The sequence below is a fragment of the Chlorocebus sabaeus genome, chromosome 20, assembly GCF_047675955.1.
Source record: "Chlorocebus sabaeus isolate Y175 chromosome 20, mChlSab1.0.hap1, whole genome shotgun sequence".
NCBI lineage: Eukaryota > Metazoa > Chordata > Mammalia > Primates > Cercopithecidae > Chlorocebus > Chlorocebus sabaeus.
Genome location: NC_132923.1, coordinates 133,876,284 through 133,893,758, shown reverse-complemented (window position 1 = coordinate 133,893,758; position 17,475 = coordinate 133,876,284).

The window sequence follows — 17,475 nt, the reverse complement described above, 5'->3', positions numbered from 1 at the left end:
AACAAAATCTGAGAAGTTGTGAGCAGCAGATGCTCACCTAAATAGGAAACATTGAAAGTTCAATAGAAACAAAAAGACCTTCATATGGAAAGTCAAAGATACAGAAAGGAATAAAGAGCACTACAAATGGTAAATGTGTGATTCTGTTTATATGAGTACCGATTGTATAAACAAAAGTAACAAACATATGCAATTAAGATATATAATATCAATGACATAAAAGTTGGAGAAATAAAATGGAATTAAGGTATTCTAAAATCTTTGCATTGTCTCAGAAGAGAGCAAAAGTATCAAGTAATATTACACTTTGATAAGGCAAGAATGCATGCTATAATCTCTTGGATAACCTCTAAACAAATAAAAATAACTAATATTTATATAAATAATGGAGGATGGAGTAATTTTAAAATGGAATCATACAAATGAAGCAAGAAAAGAGGTTAAAAGGAACATAGATTATTCGGTCCAAATAGAAATATATATTTAAGCCCAAGTATATCACTAATTACATTAAATATAAACGAGTTAAAAGATCTGATTAAGACAAAGGTTATCATGCTTAATTAAAAACAAAATCCAAATATATTTTGCTTATAAAAGCTACATGAACAACATTCAAGTATATATTATTTATAAAAGTGACAATCTAAACATAAGAATCCAGACAAATTGAAATAAAAGTTTGAAAAAAGGTGTGCTAGGAAAGACTGACATTACAAAGCTATAGTAGTTACAATGAGATTAAACTCTAAGGCAAAGCATTACCAGAGAGAAAGATGAAAAGATTGGATTAACATTCTTAAAATTAATGAATGTAATTGAGCACATACTTAGAATAGACTAGAAAAGCATATGACAATGTCAATAGATTCAGGAAAAGCACTTGATGATACTTAACAACAATTCATAAACTAGGAATAAATGGTAGCTTCCTTTATCTGACAAAGTAAATAAACAAAACTTGTAACAAATATCAACCATGATGGTGAATTGTTGAAAGCTTTCTGAGATTGGAAGCAAAACAAGAATGTCTGCTACTATAAATTCCATTCAACCCTGGACTAGAGATCCTGGCTAGTGCAATAAGGCAAGAAAAAGTAACAAAAGTTATAACTATTAGAAAGAAAGAAATACTATTGTCGTACTTTGCAGATGATATGATTAGGTAAGTAAAAAACCAAAAAGATCCTGTAGATCTACTATTAAAAGTAATAACATTATTAATTAATTCTCTATTTTTTTTTGATATAAAATCTCACTCTGTCACCCAGGCTGGAGTGCAGTGGTGTGATCTTGGCTCACAGTAACCTCTGCCTTCTGGGTTTAAGTGATTCTCCCACCTCAGCCTCCTGAGTAGCTGGGATTACAGGTGTGCACCACCATGCCCAGCTAATTTTTGTATTTTTGTAGAGATGGGGTTTAGCCATGTTGGCGAGGTTGGTCCTGAACTCCTGACCTCAGGTAATCCACCTGCCTTGGCCTCCCAAAGTGCTGGGATTACAGGCATGAGCCACCATGCCTGGCCCTGCAAATATTTCTCTATATAGCATCAAACTTAAAAAAATTTAGTCATTTATAGTAGCGTCAAAAATATCAAATGCCAAGTAATGAATCTTGTGAAAGACAGACAAAACCTCATCACAGAAAAATAGAAACCTTCAGAGACATTAACGAAAACAGAAGTAAATTAAGGAATACCATATTTATAGATTGAAAAAACCAATTAGGTAAAGTTGTCAATCCTTTACAGATTGATTTGTAGAGTTAATACAATCCTAATCAAAATCCTATATCATTTTCGATGAAAACTTACAGGCTAATTTTTAAAGTTGTATGAAAAATCAATGCATTTGGAGGAGCCAATTCACTCTTGAAGAACCAAAAGGGAGTTTGTGCTGCACAGATAGAAATGAGTCTTACATATCTGAAGGCATTAAGGCAGTTGGTATTGGCTCCAGGAGAGACACATGGACAAAGGTCAGAGCAGAGAAGCAGTCACCGAAGTGTGGACTCTTGACATATGGTACAGCCCTGGGCCCTGTGCCTTGGGCCCTGGTGGGGAAAGAGGTCTCTGTCTGGATCAGAGCTGGGGTCCCAAGGCTGCATTTGATGGTGCAGTGTCATGCTACTCCCTGTTGATCCTGAGGCAAGCTTGTGGACTTGAACCCGCTGGGAAGAAGCACAAATGGCACTGTTGGCAGCCTGTGGGGAGGGAATTAGAAGTGGAACCTCTGCCAGACCCTTGGCTGCCGTCTGCCTGTCTCTGGAGAGGGCTGCTATAAACGGATGCATCTCTATGACGGGGATGTGGGCGCACCTCCCTAGAGCTGGGCCTGGCTGAGAGGTTTGGGGGATGGTGTGCTCCTCCTCCCTGGGAGTGCTGGACCACTTGGGGAAATGGTCAAGCAGGGTTCACAGACAGCAGCACAGGGCACATCTGCTGGGATGCGCCCTCATGGCCACCTTCTGCACCATCTCAGGTGCAATTCGAGCCATCCCAGGTCAAGGGGTGGTCACTGGTGGGGCGGAGATGCTGGGTTGAGAAGATGCTGGGTTCTGGGATTTGAAGGCCAAATTGATCACTGATGTCTGACATGGGTGAGGGGCAAGCAGGGGTGGCTCCAGTGTCCTGAACAGCCAGGCTATCATAGCAGCACCCAGGATAAGGAGGAAGAGCCACGCACGTGCCAGTGTCCATGCAAATGACCAAGCGGTAGTGTGAAGGGCTCATGAGGCAGCTGGCAGGGAATACATCCTAGAAGGAATTCACCTTAGAAACATCATGGTAACCTGCTGTCCCTTAACTCTCTCTACTCTAATGCCAGAGAAAAGAGATGCTTAGGAGAAAGAGATGCAACCTTGCCTAACAAGAAATTCCAAAAATGTCAGATAAGATGGAACAGCTTTCTTCTCCTGCTAGGAAGGTCAAAATGTGGAGAGAAGCCCCATCCTGAACACCCATGCACGTGTGTGCAGTGCCCCACCTGCCCCAAGACTGGAGTGAAGCCTGGGGGACTGCCTTCCTCGTTAATATGCTTAGGGCAGGTGAGACCAGCTGCCAAAAGACACCCGGTTGGGTGAGCCCTGGCTTACTTAAAAGGGGCGGGAGGTACATTTTCATTCATTTGCTTTTTACTTTAAATTACAAACACCAGATGGGACATTTTATTAGGTATCATTGAACTAAATATATTTAGTTAGCCAAAGTATTCAGCCAAAAACATCAAGAAACACGATTAAATTAAAAATTACAACTGTTAGGTAGGTGAACCTTTGAGAAGGGTGTCCGATTCTCTAAGGCTAGCTCTTCTGGGACAACTGCACAGAGGCCAAGGCTGGCCCTTCTGGTCTGATCACATAGAGGCCAAGGCTAGCCCTTCTATCTGATCACACAGAGGCCAAGGCTAGCCCTTCTATCTGATCACACAGAGGCCAAGGCTGGCCCTTCTGGTCTGATCACATAGAGGCCAAGGCTAGCCCTTCTATCTGATCACACAGAGGTCAAGGTTGGCCCTTCTGGTCTGATCACACAGAGGCCAAGGCTAGCCCTCCTATCTGATCACACAGAGGCCAAGGCTAGCCCTCCTATCTGATCACACAGAGGCCAAGGCTGGCCCTTCTGGTCTGATCACACAGAGGCCAAGGCTAGCCATTCTGATCTGATCACACAGAAGTCAAGGCTAGCCCTTCCGGTCTGATCACACAGAGGCCAAGGCTAGCCCTTCCGGTCTGATCACACAGAGGCCAAGGCTAGCCCTTCCGGTCTGATCACACAGAGGCCAAGGCTAGCCCTTCTGGTCTGACCACACAGAGGCCAAGGCTAGCCCTTCCGGTCTGATCACACAGAGGCCAAGGCTGGCCATTCTGGTCTGATCACACAGAAGTCAAGGCTAGCCCTTCCGGTCTGATCACACAGAGGCCAAGGCTAGCCCTTCTGGTCTGACCACACAGAGGCCAAGGCTAGCCCCTCTGGGAGTTCCCACAGCCTCCCCTGGTGAGAGTGTTTGGCCAGCCATTCCTGGCCTGTGCATGGAGGAAACCTGTGCATGCTGGCACACAGGACAGGGTGGCATGGATTGGGCAGGCATCCTACCCCCCTGTGCTAAGGTGGATGCAGAGCAGGCACATCAGTAACCACTGTCCCTGGCAGGGTAGTCTTGGGCAGATCAGGCATTCCCTGGGGTGGAGGGAAGAATCCTGCCAGCCTCTGGAATCCTTGCAGGCAGCAGAGCGTATGCCGTGGCTGGCTTGTCACTACAGGTCAAATGAACACGACTTCCCCATCCTCACTGGCCGCCCCACCAGCTGTGTGGGTCTCCCAGATGCTGGTTCCCACCTCTCTCCAAGGCAGGAGGTGTCCCTGTCAGGAGGGAAGATGGCCTGGAGGGGAGCCATGGGGAGCAGGCCTTCCGTTCCTACTGAATTCTCCTCTCCTGAGTGGCACATGCTGCTGTGGGCACTGGTTTCATGGCTTCCTGGGCAGACTCTGGGGTCTGCACAGAGGCTGGGAGCCTTGGGTGGGATTCCCAACCCCACACCCTCCTCAACTCCAGAACAAAGTGTGGACGGAGAGGACGCAGAGCAAGGAAACATTCAGAAATCTGCCTCAGTCCTTCTTTGAATTCTCGGCTTTCTGTGGCAGAATAAGGAGAAAGAAGCGGACATCAGGTGGGGGAAAGAAGGGGCTGGTGGCACCTGGGATCTCCCGCCAGCTCTCACCTGGGGAGGTGCCCGGGGGTCTCCCATCCTGTGGGCCCTCCTCCAAGGCATCCCTGTTTGGTATACACGACGTTCCCAGGGACCTCCGACTTCTCCCAACACTTTGCAAACATAAGCCCGGTTTTGTAGGAGCATGAAGACAGAATGCCTGGGCGCTGTGAAGAGCTTACCAGGGACTTCCTCTCCTAGGAGGTCCTGGCCTCTGTCTCCTGAGTCAGCAATACAGGTCTGGTGTGGCTGTCCTCACTCCTGGCCCCTCCGTCCCGGGGAACCAGCGGCCTCTGCTCTGTGGGACGCTAAGCCTCGCCTCCACTTTTCTCTCTTTGATCACGGCCATTTCATCTCAAATTGCCATCAAGGACCCTCTGGGAAGGGTCCTTGTGCTGGGAAGGCCAGGCTTGCATGCCTCGGTGTGCAGGGGTGTGTTTATTCCTTCCAAGTAACTGCATCGGGCAAGAAATGGAAGTAATCAATGGGAAAAGACCTCCAGCATTTAGAGGCTGTTCACGACTAGAGCGACTGGCACAGGAGCACCCACCTCCCCAGACAGCAGCCTGGGCGCTTCTCCTCTGCAGGGCTGTGTGTGTTGTGGTGTCCTGGAGGCCCGGCTGGGTTTGCTCCTTGGCAGTGAAAGGCAGAAGCAGGTAGATGCTCTGAGACTTCCAACTCCCTCTGGGGGCAGAGCCGACCTCTTTGCAAGCCTCTATGTGATGGACAAAGCTGTGTCTCCTCCAAAATTAATCTGTTAAAGTCCTAGCTCCCAAGACCTCCTTATATGGCTATATTTGGAGATGAGCTCTTGAAGGAGGTAAATCAATGAGAGTGAGATCATTCGGGTGAGCCCTCTTCCAATGTGACTTAGTGTCCCTAGAAGAAGAGTTGATTAGGACACAGACACGCTTTCTGCACACCCAGGAGAGAGGCCTCAGAACGAACCCACCCTGCCCACAACTTGTCCTTGGATTTCCAGCCTCCGGGACTGTGAGATGATAGAGATCTGCCGTTCCAGCCCTCAGAGTCTGCTGTACCTTTGCAAGGACTTTCGAGCTTCCAGGGCTGGACCAGCCAGAAGGTGTCCTGGTGCGGAGCCTCCAGCACAGCTGCTGAGAGGGAGCTGGGAGGGGGCGGGAGGCAATTACATCGTGTAAATGGGACCCTAGACATGTGGGTGTCACTCTCTGGTCAAACAAATATTTGCTCATTGCTTTCTAAAGGTGAACAACATAAACACAACTCCTAGCCTCGAAGAGCCTCCGGGCTATTAAGGAAATTAATAGTCACTTAGAGAAACTGATGAGAACATATGTGATCGTTTGGATTGTTGCTCAGCAAATATTCCCCCCTCCTCCCCTCGCTGTGAGGTGGGGTGACTTCCCCATTGTGAACTTTGGGTTGGGTCCTGCAATTTCTCTGGCCAAGGGATGTTGGCCTCCTGCCTGCTGAGGACATGCCCTGATGAACGTGTGCCCGGGGTCCACCACTGTCCTGCAGGCCAGCCCCAGAATGCACAGACCTGTGGCAGCCGTGAGCCCAAGCACAGCCTCAAGCAGAGCCCACTGCTGGCCCGTGGGGGTGAGGAGCAGGGCCTGTGGCTGGGAGGCACTGACCTGGGGGAGCTTTGTTATGTGTCATTGCTGAATAAAACCCCCACACAAATGATGTTCATCTCAGCCAGCAAGTAGAAATGTGAAGCGAATATGACTACAGTCTATCAAATCCTGCAAGTTGCTTATAGAATGAGCACACAAGGGGCCAGGTGTGGTGGCTCATGCCTGAAATCCCAGTGCTTTTGGAGGCCAACACAGGAGGATCACATAAGCCCAGGAGTTTAAGACTACCTGGGCAACATAGTGAGACCCCACCGCTACAAAAAATACAAAAATTAACCAGGCGTGGTGTCATGGACCTGTGGTCTCAGCTACTGAGGAGGCTGAGATGGGAGGATTGATTGAGGCTGCAATCTCCACTCCAGCCTGGATGACAGAGAAAGACCCTGTCTCTAGAAAAATAGAAAAAACAAAGCATGAGCATGCACTCATTCATCAGATGGTGGATGGTGGTGTATTGGGAGAAGGGAGAGAGGAAATGACAGCCCATAGACCTAAGCAAGCCTGCCACCAGTTTTTGAATGTCTCATGAGCTTAAAATGGCTTTTACAGTTTTTAGTGGTTGAAAAAAGAAAATCAAAGGAAGAATAATATTTTGTGACACATGAACTTTATATGAAATTCAAATGTCAATGTCCATAAATAAAGCTGTATTGGAATGCAGCCACATGCCCATTTGTTCTGCATTATCCATGTCTGCTTTCAGGTTCCAGCAGCAGAGTTTAGTGGTTCAGGCCCATGCCGCCTCAACAGTTTACCTTCTGGACCTGCCTAGTGAAAGCCACTGATCCCTGAAGAAGAGACAGTCTTAGGGCAAAAACAAAAGAGATCACCTCACATAGTGTGGAGCACAGCTGCACTGTGAGGCTGGGGCAAAGTGAAACAGGCTTAGGGGCATATTTCACAAACTTGTGCAGGCCGCCAGCGTTTGACACCTCCTACATGCCCAGGTCTGTGAAAGCCCACCTGCCCCAACACAAGGAAGCAGAAGATTCTACCCTGTGCTTATGTGCAGGGAAGGATCCCTTTCCATAACCTTGACTTCAGGAGCCAAGTCCTTCCTGCTTACCCACTCTGTTCCTTCCTTCCTTCATGTCCTCATGACTCACCCATTCCCTGAGTATCTTCCATGCACGGTGTCTTGTGCTGAACATGAAGATACAACATTGAGTAAAATGGTCATCCATCTATCCACCCATCCATCAATCTTCCCATTCATCCATCCATCCACCCATCCACCAGTCTTCCCATCCGTCCGTCCGTCCATCTGTCCGTCCGTCCATCCATCCATCCATCCATCCATCCATCCATCCATCCATCTACCCATCTTCCCATCCATCCACCCATCCACACACTCATCTTTTCAGCCATCCATCTCTCTACCTACCCATCTATTTTTCTATCTATTCACAATTCATTCATCCATTCACCTATCCAGGCATCCTAACATTCATCTGTACATCCATCCATCCACCCACTATACATCTACATCTATCCTACTGTCTATCCATCCATCCATTCATCCTTCCATTTATCCATCCACCTATCAATCCATCTTTCCAACCACTCATTGATCTTTCTATTCCCCCTCCTTCTATTCACCCACCCACACACTCATGTTTCCACCTATCCATTTATCTATCCACCTGCCCATTCATCGCAATTCATCCATCCATCCTACCATCCCTCTACCCATCTATTCGTCCATCCACAATCCATCCATACTACCATCTACTACCCATCCATCCATCCATCCACTCATCCATCCATCCACTCACCCACCATCCATCCATCTTACCATCTACTATTCATCTATCCATTCATTCACTCATCCATCCACCCACCACCATCCATCTTACCAACTACTCCATCCATCCATCCATCCATCCATCCATCATCCATCCATCCATCCACTCGTCCATCCATCCACCTACCATCCATCCATCTTATCATCTACTACTCATCTATCCATCCATTCATCCACTCATTCACCCATCCACCCCCCATCCTTCCACACATTCATTCAATGACTATTTCCCAAGTGGCCATTTGCTAAGTGCTGTGTCAGTTCAGAGATATGGTGGTGAACAGGTAAGTCTGTGCCTTTGTGGAGTCCACTGTCTTGTGGGAACAGGGAAAGTTTAACCTATCATTACAAACTGTGAGGGGAAAAGTAGAGAAAATAAGTTGCCCTGGAGGTTGCAATGGGAAAAGGACTTTCTGAGAGGGGGAGGTTAAGCCAAGACCTGTAGTTGACAAGTAAAATGACATTTGAAGGGTGAAACTCCCAAGGCTGGACTAAACTTGCCCTTGGGGTTGGGGACTTGGAAAGGGCCACAGCCAGGATGGGCCCTGGAGAGACTGGGGGTCTGGAAAGCAGAGTGGAGTCTCATGTTCACAACATATCATGATAGTGCCTTGTGCTCAAAGCCCCCAGAGAAGGACAGACCCAGCACCTCCGGGAAGTGGAGAGTGTCAGGAGATGCTCTTTGGGGGACTTTATGGATCATCTGTGCTGGGTGGAACAGGGCACCTTAAGATTCATATCCACTGGAGCCTGTGAATGTGACCTTATTTGGAAATAGGGTCTTCGTTGACGAATGGATGGATGGATGGATGGATGGATGGATGGATGGATGGATGGACAGTAGGATAGATGTAGATGTATAGTGGGTGGATGGATGGATGCACAGATAAATGGTAGGATGCATGGATAGGTGAATGGATGAATGAATTATGAATAGATAGAAAAATAGATGGGTAGGTAGAGAGATAGATGGCTGAAAAGATGAGTGTGTGGATGGATGGATGGATGGGAAGATGGATGGATGGATGGATGGATGGATGGATGGGAAGATGGATGGATGGATGGACAGATGGATGGATGGATGGATGGAAAGACTGGTGGATGGGTGGATGGATGGATGAATGGGAAGATTGATGGATGGGTGGATAGATGGGTGACCAATTTACTCAATGTTGTATCTTCATGTTCAGCACAAGACACTGTGCATGGAAGATACTCAGGGAATGGGTGAGTCATGAGGACGTGAAGGAAGGAAGGAACAGAGTGGGTAAGCAGGAGGGACTTGTCTCCTGAAGTCAACGTTATGGAAAGGGATCCTTCCCTGCAGATAAGCATAGGGTAGAATCTTCTGCTTCCTTGTGCTGGGGCAGGTGGGCTTTCACAGACCTGGGCATGTAGGAGGCATGATCAAGTTAAGATGAGGTCATATTGGATGAGGGTGGATCCCAAAACTAATGACTGGTGTCGTTATAAGAAGAGGAAAATTCAGACACACAGAGGAGACACAGAGGAGAGGCTCTGTGAAGAGGAGGCAGAAATTGGAGCCATGTGTCTACAAGTGAAGCACTGCTGGAGCCACAGAAGCTGGAAGAGGGGAAGGGTCCTCCCCTAAGGCCTCTGGAGAGACGGCAGCCCTGCTCATATCTTGGTTGTATACTTTTGGCCTCCAGAACTGTGAAAGAATAAACTTCAATTGTGTGGAGAAGTTTAGCACTCCATTTATGCTAACTGTTAGGGTACCCAGGAGGCCAGCACTTCGCCCCCAGCTGGGTTGGCCTCCCTGTCTCGCAGCTGCAGGGCTCCTGGCTGGCGCGATCCATGCCTCATGCCCAGGAAACAGCAGCTTTGGGGCAAGGCTGGCATTTTCGTTCACTGACCATCCCACCTTAGGCCTGAACCACAGCTCTCAGGGGAGCCTGGCACCCTACCTGGCATGCACAGTAGGTGCTTTAGAATGTACAGCTGGTTACTTCATTTACTGCAAAACAACCATGGCTCTCCCTCTAGCCCATTGTCCATCTTGAATCCTGTGGCTTCCACTCTCACAGCTCACAGCCAGAGAGGCCTCCAAACCTTCCGCCACGCATTCTGACCCAGCCAGGGAGGCCTCCAAGCTGGCTGCCACGCGTCCCGACCAGCTGGTGCGGCCCTGAAGGTGGGGTCTCCTTTATCGCCTATAAAAATGAGAAATCGCTAAACAAAGAAACTCCACCCACTTTGAAGCTGAGACTTGGGTAGAATTCAGTTTCCCACTCAATGGGAAATGATTTATAAGATCTGTGGAGGCCAAAGAGGTTGGCCTGGAAAGCAGGCTAGACAAAATAATTTATCAGAAAATTCCCAGTGACCGTCTGTAATGGTTAGAATGCGGCGTGGTGAGGGCCTTTCCCAGCCGGGTCAGGCACTGGGGAGTTGGGGGGCGGGGTGCTGCCTTGGCAGCCGGTGCCTGGTCGTGGCTGGGTTCAGAGCTGAGTGAATGGGCAGACACACTCTGTCACTGTCACAGAGGGGCTGCCGCCTCTGCAGCCCAGAAGCATCTTTCCTGGGAGGACCTGGCACTCCCAACCAAACATGTTCTGGGTGAACTTGGCACTCACCGGTCCCACTTCTTAGGGCCCCTTGTACCGTGGACTCTGGCAGGCAAGGAGCCCAGGAGGACGGTGAGAAGAATGTTGAGTTGACAAACCAAGCAAGTGGCCTCCTCATGCGGAGCCAGGGAAGCCGTGAGTGGGGCTTGGGGCAAGCCCAGCTGTATCCATGGGGCAGTGGGGCCCTCGGGTGATGGACGCCCGGAGGACTGAGCCTCTCCCACCCGGGCTGTAACAGACGTGGCACGGGGGCTCGCATCATGCTCCTCAAGTAGTTGTACCCCCCACCGGCCGAGTGACTGAGGCTGCAGCACCAGACCTGTGTCCGGCCAGCGGCTGCACAGGGTGACTGTCTCTGGATATGGGAGCTACAGCCTTGTTCTGGGACCCTGTGCACTGACCCAGGGCATGGTCAGCTTGGTCTTCTGCCCCCTCCTGCCTAAAAGGAGCCCAGACATCCACTGAACTCAGCGGAAGAGCAAGGTCAAGTTATAGAGCCTCCCAAGGATCCAGCCTGCTCTCCCATTTCGGGTGAAAGCAGTCCCAGCTACTCGGGAGGCTGAGGTGGGAGGATCACCTGAGCCTGGGAAGGTGGAGGCTGCAGTGAGCTGTGACTGTGTCGCTGCACTCCAGCCTGGAGGAGGAAGCGAGATCTTGTCTCAAAAAATAAAAAAAGATCCGTTAGGTTGAGAGCGATTGGGTTTGAGCAGCCTGAAATCCCCAGAATCGGTGATTCCCTGAGTAGGGAACGGCACAAGGTGAGGCATCCCTGGCCCTGGACGCATCGACACTGCCCGGGGCGAGTGGACACTGGCCACACCCGTAGCACCCAGGCCAGGCTGGTGGACACAGGAGGCTCCCAGGCCCACGCTGCTACTGTTTCCAGGGCGGCGTGCCCCCTCATCGCAGGAGTCAGTGAATATATCACTCGGGTCACACTCTGTCCTCTGAAATGAACGCTGATTTGGAAACCACTCTCCCAATAAGACGGGTGAAAGTTTCCATTTGGAAAAGAGGTTTTTGTTTTTGTTTTTTTTTTCCTTCTTGGCAGGAGCCACTTTCTCTGAGCATGGAGAGATGGCCGTGTGGTTCTTATCTTTGAACCCCATGTACTTAACGCTTATTAAAATCAATACCATCCATTAGCCAGCAACGTTTCCATTTTTAATCATCTATTGATATACGGCCTGTGCTTTTATAGGACTAAACAAATTTCCGCTCTCTGTGCCCCTCTGCAGCCTGGGGGCCGGCGGGTGCGCGGCCTCGGACGTAAATGTTTATTTACTGCCTGCTTCCTGATTGAGAACATACCTGGTCCGTGGCTTCAGATGGCTTTTACACGGGGGACTTACGGCCACTTCCTGTTCTCCAGACACACAACACTGTTTTTAAGGAGCGTAATGAATGCACGGTATTGTGGACGCAATCGCTGCCCTGGCCAAGCCCGAGCAAGGGCAGAGCCGGATCGCAGGGGTTGTTATTGACTTATTCATGGGCTGTTCTGGGGGGCAGGGTGCACTCGGCCCAGCTGCGGAGCTGCCGACTCCTCTCTGCTGCACTCTCCCGGGCCTCGCCAGGCCCCCGTCTTGCGAGCGTTTGTCTGGGAAAGCGGGGCAGGACCGAGGTGACCTCGGAGAAGCTGTGGGTGCTCCTGCCTGCGCATCCATGTCCCCGAGGCCCATCAGCGTCCCGCCTCCTCTCCACTCCCCTTCCCCTCGCCTGGGCTGTGGCTCTGATTCCTTTGAGCTTCTTGGTTGATCTAGAGGCAGAGTCGCAACTGTTTATAGACAGAGCTTTAGAGCCCTGCACAGGGCTGGCTATGGGGAGCCTGAGAGCACCCCTCTCTGTCCCCCAGGCATGGTGAAGAAGGGGCTCACGGACCCCAGAGAGGGACCCTGCGGTCTGGGTGGCATCTGGGGAGGCTGCTGCCGTCCTGACCTAGGGTGGCCAGTCTGGATGGAGGGCAGAAGGTCCATGGCCAGGGCCCGAGAACCAGAGGGATAGGGCCGTCCCGGCCACCAGTGCCTGCTTCACCCTGGGCCTCCCAGTTGCAAATCTTGCTTATCTGGAAGTTTCCTCTGGGGCGACCAGTTCCTGTCTTCCTCATCTTATAAACACCAGATCTTCTGGGAGAGTGTCCCTGGCAGGGCCAAGCAGGCACTTGGATGGCCAGGAAGGCTGCCTGGGGCTGGGGACTCAGCAGACACCTTGGGGAGGGGTGTGTGCCTCTCCTAAGTCCTGGGTCTCAACTTCAGAGAGAGCCACTCTTCCTGCTGGACACGTGGGCCTGGGCTTGGCCTGACGGGCCCCTTGACCACCGGTGGTGCAACCCAGGTGACCCAGGTTGACTCTTGGGGCAGGGCTGTTGTCCCCTCAACCACACTCACCGTTAGGGGCTCAAGGCACCGAGCTGGGGGGAGTCCCAGGGCACAGCCACCACATGGTTCCAAAGACTGTCAGGAATTTGGGGTGTCCCAGGGGCCTCCCAGGGGTGAGCGTGGAGTGGGGCACGGGGTGGCCGTTTTGCGCTGACAAAATCGGCTTCATCTCTGCCTTTTCTACTTTGATTTAGTGGTTTAGTGGTTTGTGGGAAAACAGCCCTGCTGCTAAAATAAGGTGAAAGGCATCTGTCTGCCAAGATGAGGAATCCGAGGCCCAGAGAGAGGAGGCCCTGGCTGAGCTCGGTCCCCACAGTGGTGTGAACAGGTGTCCTGACTTTCAGTCCCTGATGCCAGCCCCCGCCCTCTGGCTGAGGGTGTCAGGGATGGGCTCCGGCTGCAGAGACAGCCATTGTAATAGACGCCTCTCCGTGCACTGGGATGGCGGACAGGCCCGCCGGCGCACCACCGGCCACCCAGCGCAGGACACCAGGCCCTGGGAGCAGCAGCTGCTGCGACCGTGGGTTAGACGTGCGTCTGTGATCGGTGGCTTCATAAAACGCCTTCTAATGAAAGTAACACACAGCACAGGAGGGCGGCCCTGGGCGCGGGGCTGCGTCTCAGAGAAACGCTTGTTACTGTGTGTAATGAGGGACAGAGCAAATCCCCTGAATCGGGCAGAGCTGTCGTTAAATCCCTTAATGATGGCGGTGTTTTCTCTGGTGCGCCGAACAGTTCCTTATAAACCCCTTTGGTGTGGGAGAGGGGGTGATGGGGATGAGGGCAGGACAGAGCGGGGGTGTCTACAAATGGCCTTTCTGGGGGCTGAGACCTGGGGGCCCACCCCTCCCGGTCCTTGGCTCCTTCTCTGCAATGGCTGGGCGGGCACCTTGTGCCCCCCTGCCAGGAGTCTGGGCAGAAACTGGGCTGGCAGAGAGGCAGCCTGTGGTCTTCAGAGTGACCCTGTGGCTGGCCGTTGGGTGACCGGGCCACAGCATGCTGAGCACTTGCCCTGTGCTGAGTGTCGGGCGTGCACCCAGGGACTGTCCTCTGGTGGCCCTCAACAGATGTCCATGGGGCTCGGTGAGGAGGGCTCAGAAAATACTCGAGGGCTGGTAAGAGCCTTGCCCGGGGTGGACATGGCCCCGATGTCCCACTTGGGAAGGGCTCTCCTGGAGTTCGGAGATCCAGTCTCTCCCGGGTTGTGGAGATCCAGTCTCTTGGGCAGCGGCTGCAGCATGTTGTGGTCACACACCCAGCTGGTGATTCCCAGCCTTTCTCCCAGGACTTTGGTCCTTCCCATCTGAGGACCCGAGCCTTGCTGGTCAGGGGCACTGGGTCCCTGAAGCCTGTGCCCCATGCCCTCATATGGGCCTGGTCTCAGTGGCATTTGGATTTTATGGGCTTTGGAGAGTGGGAGATAGGGGGGTCCATGGCTTGGGAGTTTTGGCTTGGGACCCAGAAGGCCGGGGCACCCAAAGGGTGACCTCAGGTGGACATGGCCTTCCCAACTCCCAGCATCCTTTCCTCTTCCTGAGACAGGCCCAGTGGCCCTCTGAGCAGGCGCCCCTCTCTGTCCCCAGCCCCTCCTGTGGGGGCAGCAGGCCCCACCCCCACCTCTGAGGCAGAGACCTGGACCAGGCGGAAGGGATGGTCCCTGTGGTTCCCCGGCTGGCCAATGAGATCTGCCAGGCCTTTTGATGCCCTTTGAGGCCTGAAGCCTGGCGGGGGTTTGGGGGCGGAGGCCGGCCACCTTCTTGCTGCCACTGGGGCTGAGATGGAAGCCAAGATAGCAAACGAGGAGGGGAGAGCAGTGGCTGCTCACGGCTTCCTGGAGCCCTGGGACATCCACCCATGCCCTGCCTCCTCCCTGCCTGGGTACACTGGCACAGACTGGCTTAAGCCGGTTTGGGTTGCAGTTTCTGTCACTTGTGATCCCCAAACCCTAGCAGATGAGCCTCTGCTGCTCTGAGCCTCTGAGCCGCAGCTTCCACCCTTCACGTTTGGGAAACAGGCTTTTCCTGGACAGGCACCCCCAAGGGACAGGCCGGCCTTGTACAGGTCTGGCACTGTCCCTGGGGTGGACGAGCCCTGCTGACACTGTCCCCTGGGGGCCAGGCTGAGGCTACCCCCGAGAAGGAGCCTCCTGAGCACCTGAGCCCCAGGCCGTCCCTGGGCCCTGGCAGTTCAGATGTTGGCAGGTTCCGTCCATGGGTAGCCCTGGCCTTGCCGGGAGGTCACAGCTTAGGGGTTGAGCGAGGCGTCCAGGGCTGACTCCTGGATGGGCTGGACACCAGCACCCGGCCCTCCCACCACAAAGTGGTGGCTGACTTGACCTTGGAGGGTGGCAGCACCTGCCAGGGCGCAGGAAGGTGCTGCCCGGATGCTGTCCGGAGGGGAGCCCTCCTCCTTCTCTGGGGAGGGGGTGTTGGCAGTTTCTGGCTACTGAAGTCCTTGTTTTTCACACCTGTGAGGTGGATCCCCCAGCACGGGGACCAGGGCTCCTCCAGGGTCCAGGTGGTGCCCAGGTCTTGCTCCCATCCTCCTGCGTGAACCTGGGCTGAGGGCTTTGGGGGCTGGGAAAGAAGAGTAAGTCACACCCCAGGCCCAAGGGCGTGCACTGGATGGCAGGACTCCATGCTGGGGGTTCAGGATGGAGAGGATGCGCCTGGCCAACGCTGTAGTCCCTTCATCCTCCCCTCAGCCTGGCCCCCACCGCACCGCCACAGGCCCCTGCCCACACGGGTCCCCTCAGAAGTCCCCGCCAGCGTATTATCCTTTAGAGGCCTGGAAATTAAGGCCTCCTGCAGAGCCCCAGGGCCCTAAGCTCGCTGGGCCCCAAGAGACTCGGGGTCTGGGTCCCCCATTCACAGGAAGCCAGGTGGGAGGGAGTTCGACCGGGCCGCGGACTTCCCTGGGGCTGAGGCATGCCAGATACCTGCCCGGCCGGGTGGAGGCTGAGGTCTGGGGTTCCTGGGGCTCCCACCCATGCCACGGGCTCAGCACACACTTCACGGCAGCCGTCACACATGGGAGCCCCGGGCTCGGATCAACCGAGCAGCAGGAAAGTCTCCCTTGACAGGGGCCAAGGCAGGATCCCCAAGGAGGTTGCCTTCCAGAAACTGCTGAAGAACGAGGTGCGGGGGCCTCGGTTGGCACAGCCAGAGGAAAGTCAGGGTGGGGCTCAGCTCCCCCGTCCCCTCCCCCTCCATGCCCCCGTTTCCTTGCCTGTAGAGTGGCAGTGAGGAGTAAGTGACATCATCGCCATGGGCAGAACGGGTTGGATGCGCTGAGCTCTTGCGATGCGGACGTCCTTGTTGAGGAGGGACTTTTACAGCATCCCCATCCACCGTCCTTCCAGAAAGATCAACTCAGGCCATATCTCAGCACCTGACACCCCACAGGGCCTCTCAGTAGGTCCTGGGGTCCTCCCCTACCCTACAGGAGAAGGGACCCCCTTGGGAGGACCCTGGTCAGCATGGTGGAGGGCTCAGGACACAGTGTCCTGTGGGACAGACAGCAGCTGGGGAACCTGTGTTCAAGGAGGTGTCCTTTGTCTATCTACAGCGGGGTCCTATCAACAACATGAGTGGCCCCGGGACAGAGCTGGGATGCCCAGCCCACGCGGGAGCTGCCCCTGCTGGCCAGCCTGCCTTAAAGCACTCACCCACCTTGGCCATCTCGGGGGACCCCCTTCGTACATGTGTCCCCCAGACCCTGCTGGAGGATGAGGCTGTGCTGAGGCAGAGGGAAGAGGGAGAAAGGGGAGCCCCAGCCTGGCCACAGGCACAGCTCTTGGCGGGACGCCCCGGCCCAGGGCAGTGGTTCAGCAGGCGATCCCGGGCCCAGGTGTGGATATTTTTAATAGTCTGTGACCTGCCATCCACTCTTGGCTGGGTGTTAATGGCCAAATGTTTTGCAAGTAAATTACCAGAAAGAATTATTCCTGAGAGGCAGACATTTGGGGGAAGGTGTTAGAAAAATGGACAACTGGCAAACGCTGCTTTCCATCCCTCCATCTTTCTGAGGCACAGAGGGCCAGGCGGGCCGTGGGCCAGGCAGGCTGGCTTCTGAGGTTCTGGCAGGATGAAGCTGGGCAGAAGGGGTGGTGGCCCCCCAAACCTCCCAGCCACAGGAGCCGCTTCCTCGGAGGGAGAGCCCAGAGCAGCACAGACGCCAGAGCTCCTGGAAAACCTCTCGCAGCCGGGGCTGGACAGAAAGGATCCTCTCCATCCCCCGTGGAGGGTGGTCCGGTCCTGGCCAGGGCAGGGGATGAGCTCTGGACTTCCCGTCTTGCCCTGCGGAGGCAGCCCTCTCCCCCAGAGTGAGCTGGAACCCCCACTTGGGAATTGGCTAGAGGAGAACTGTCTGTCCTC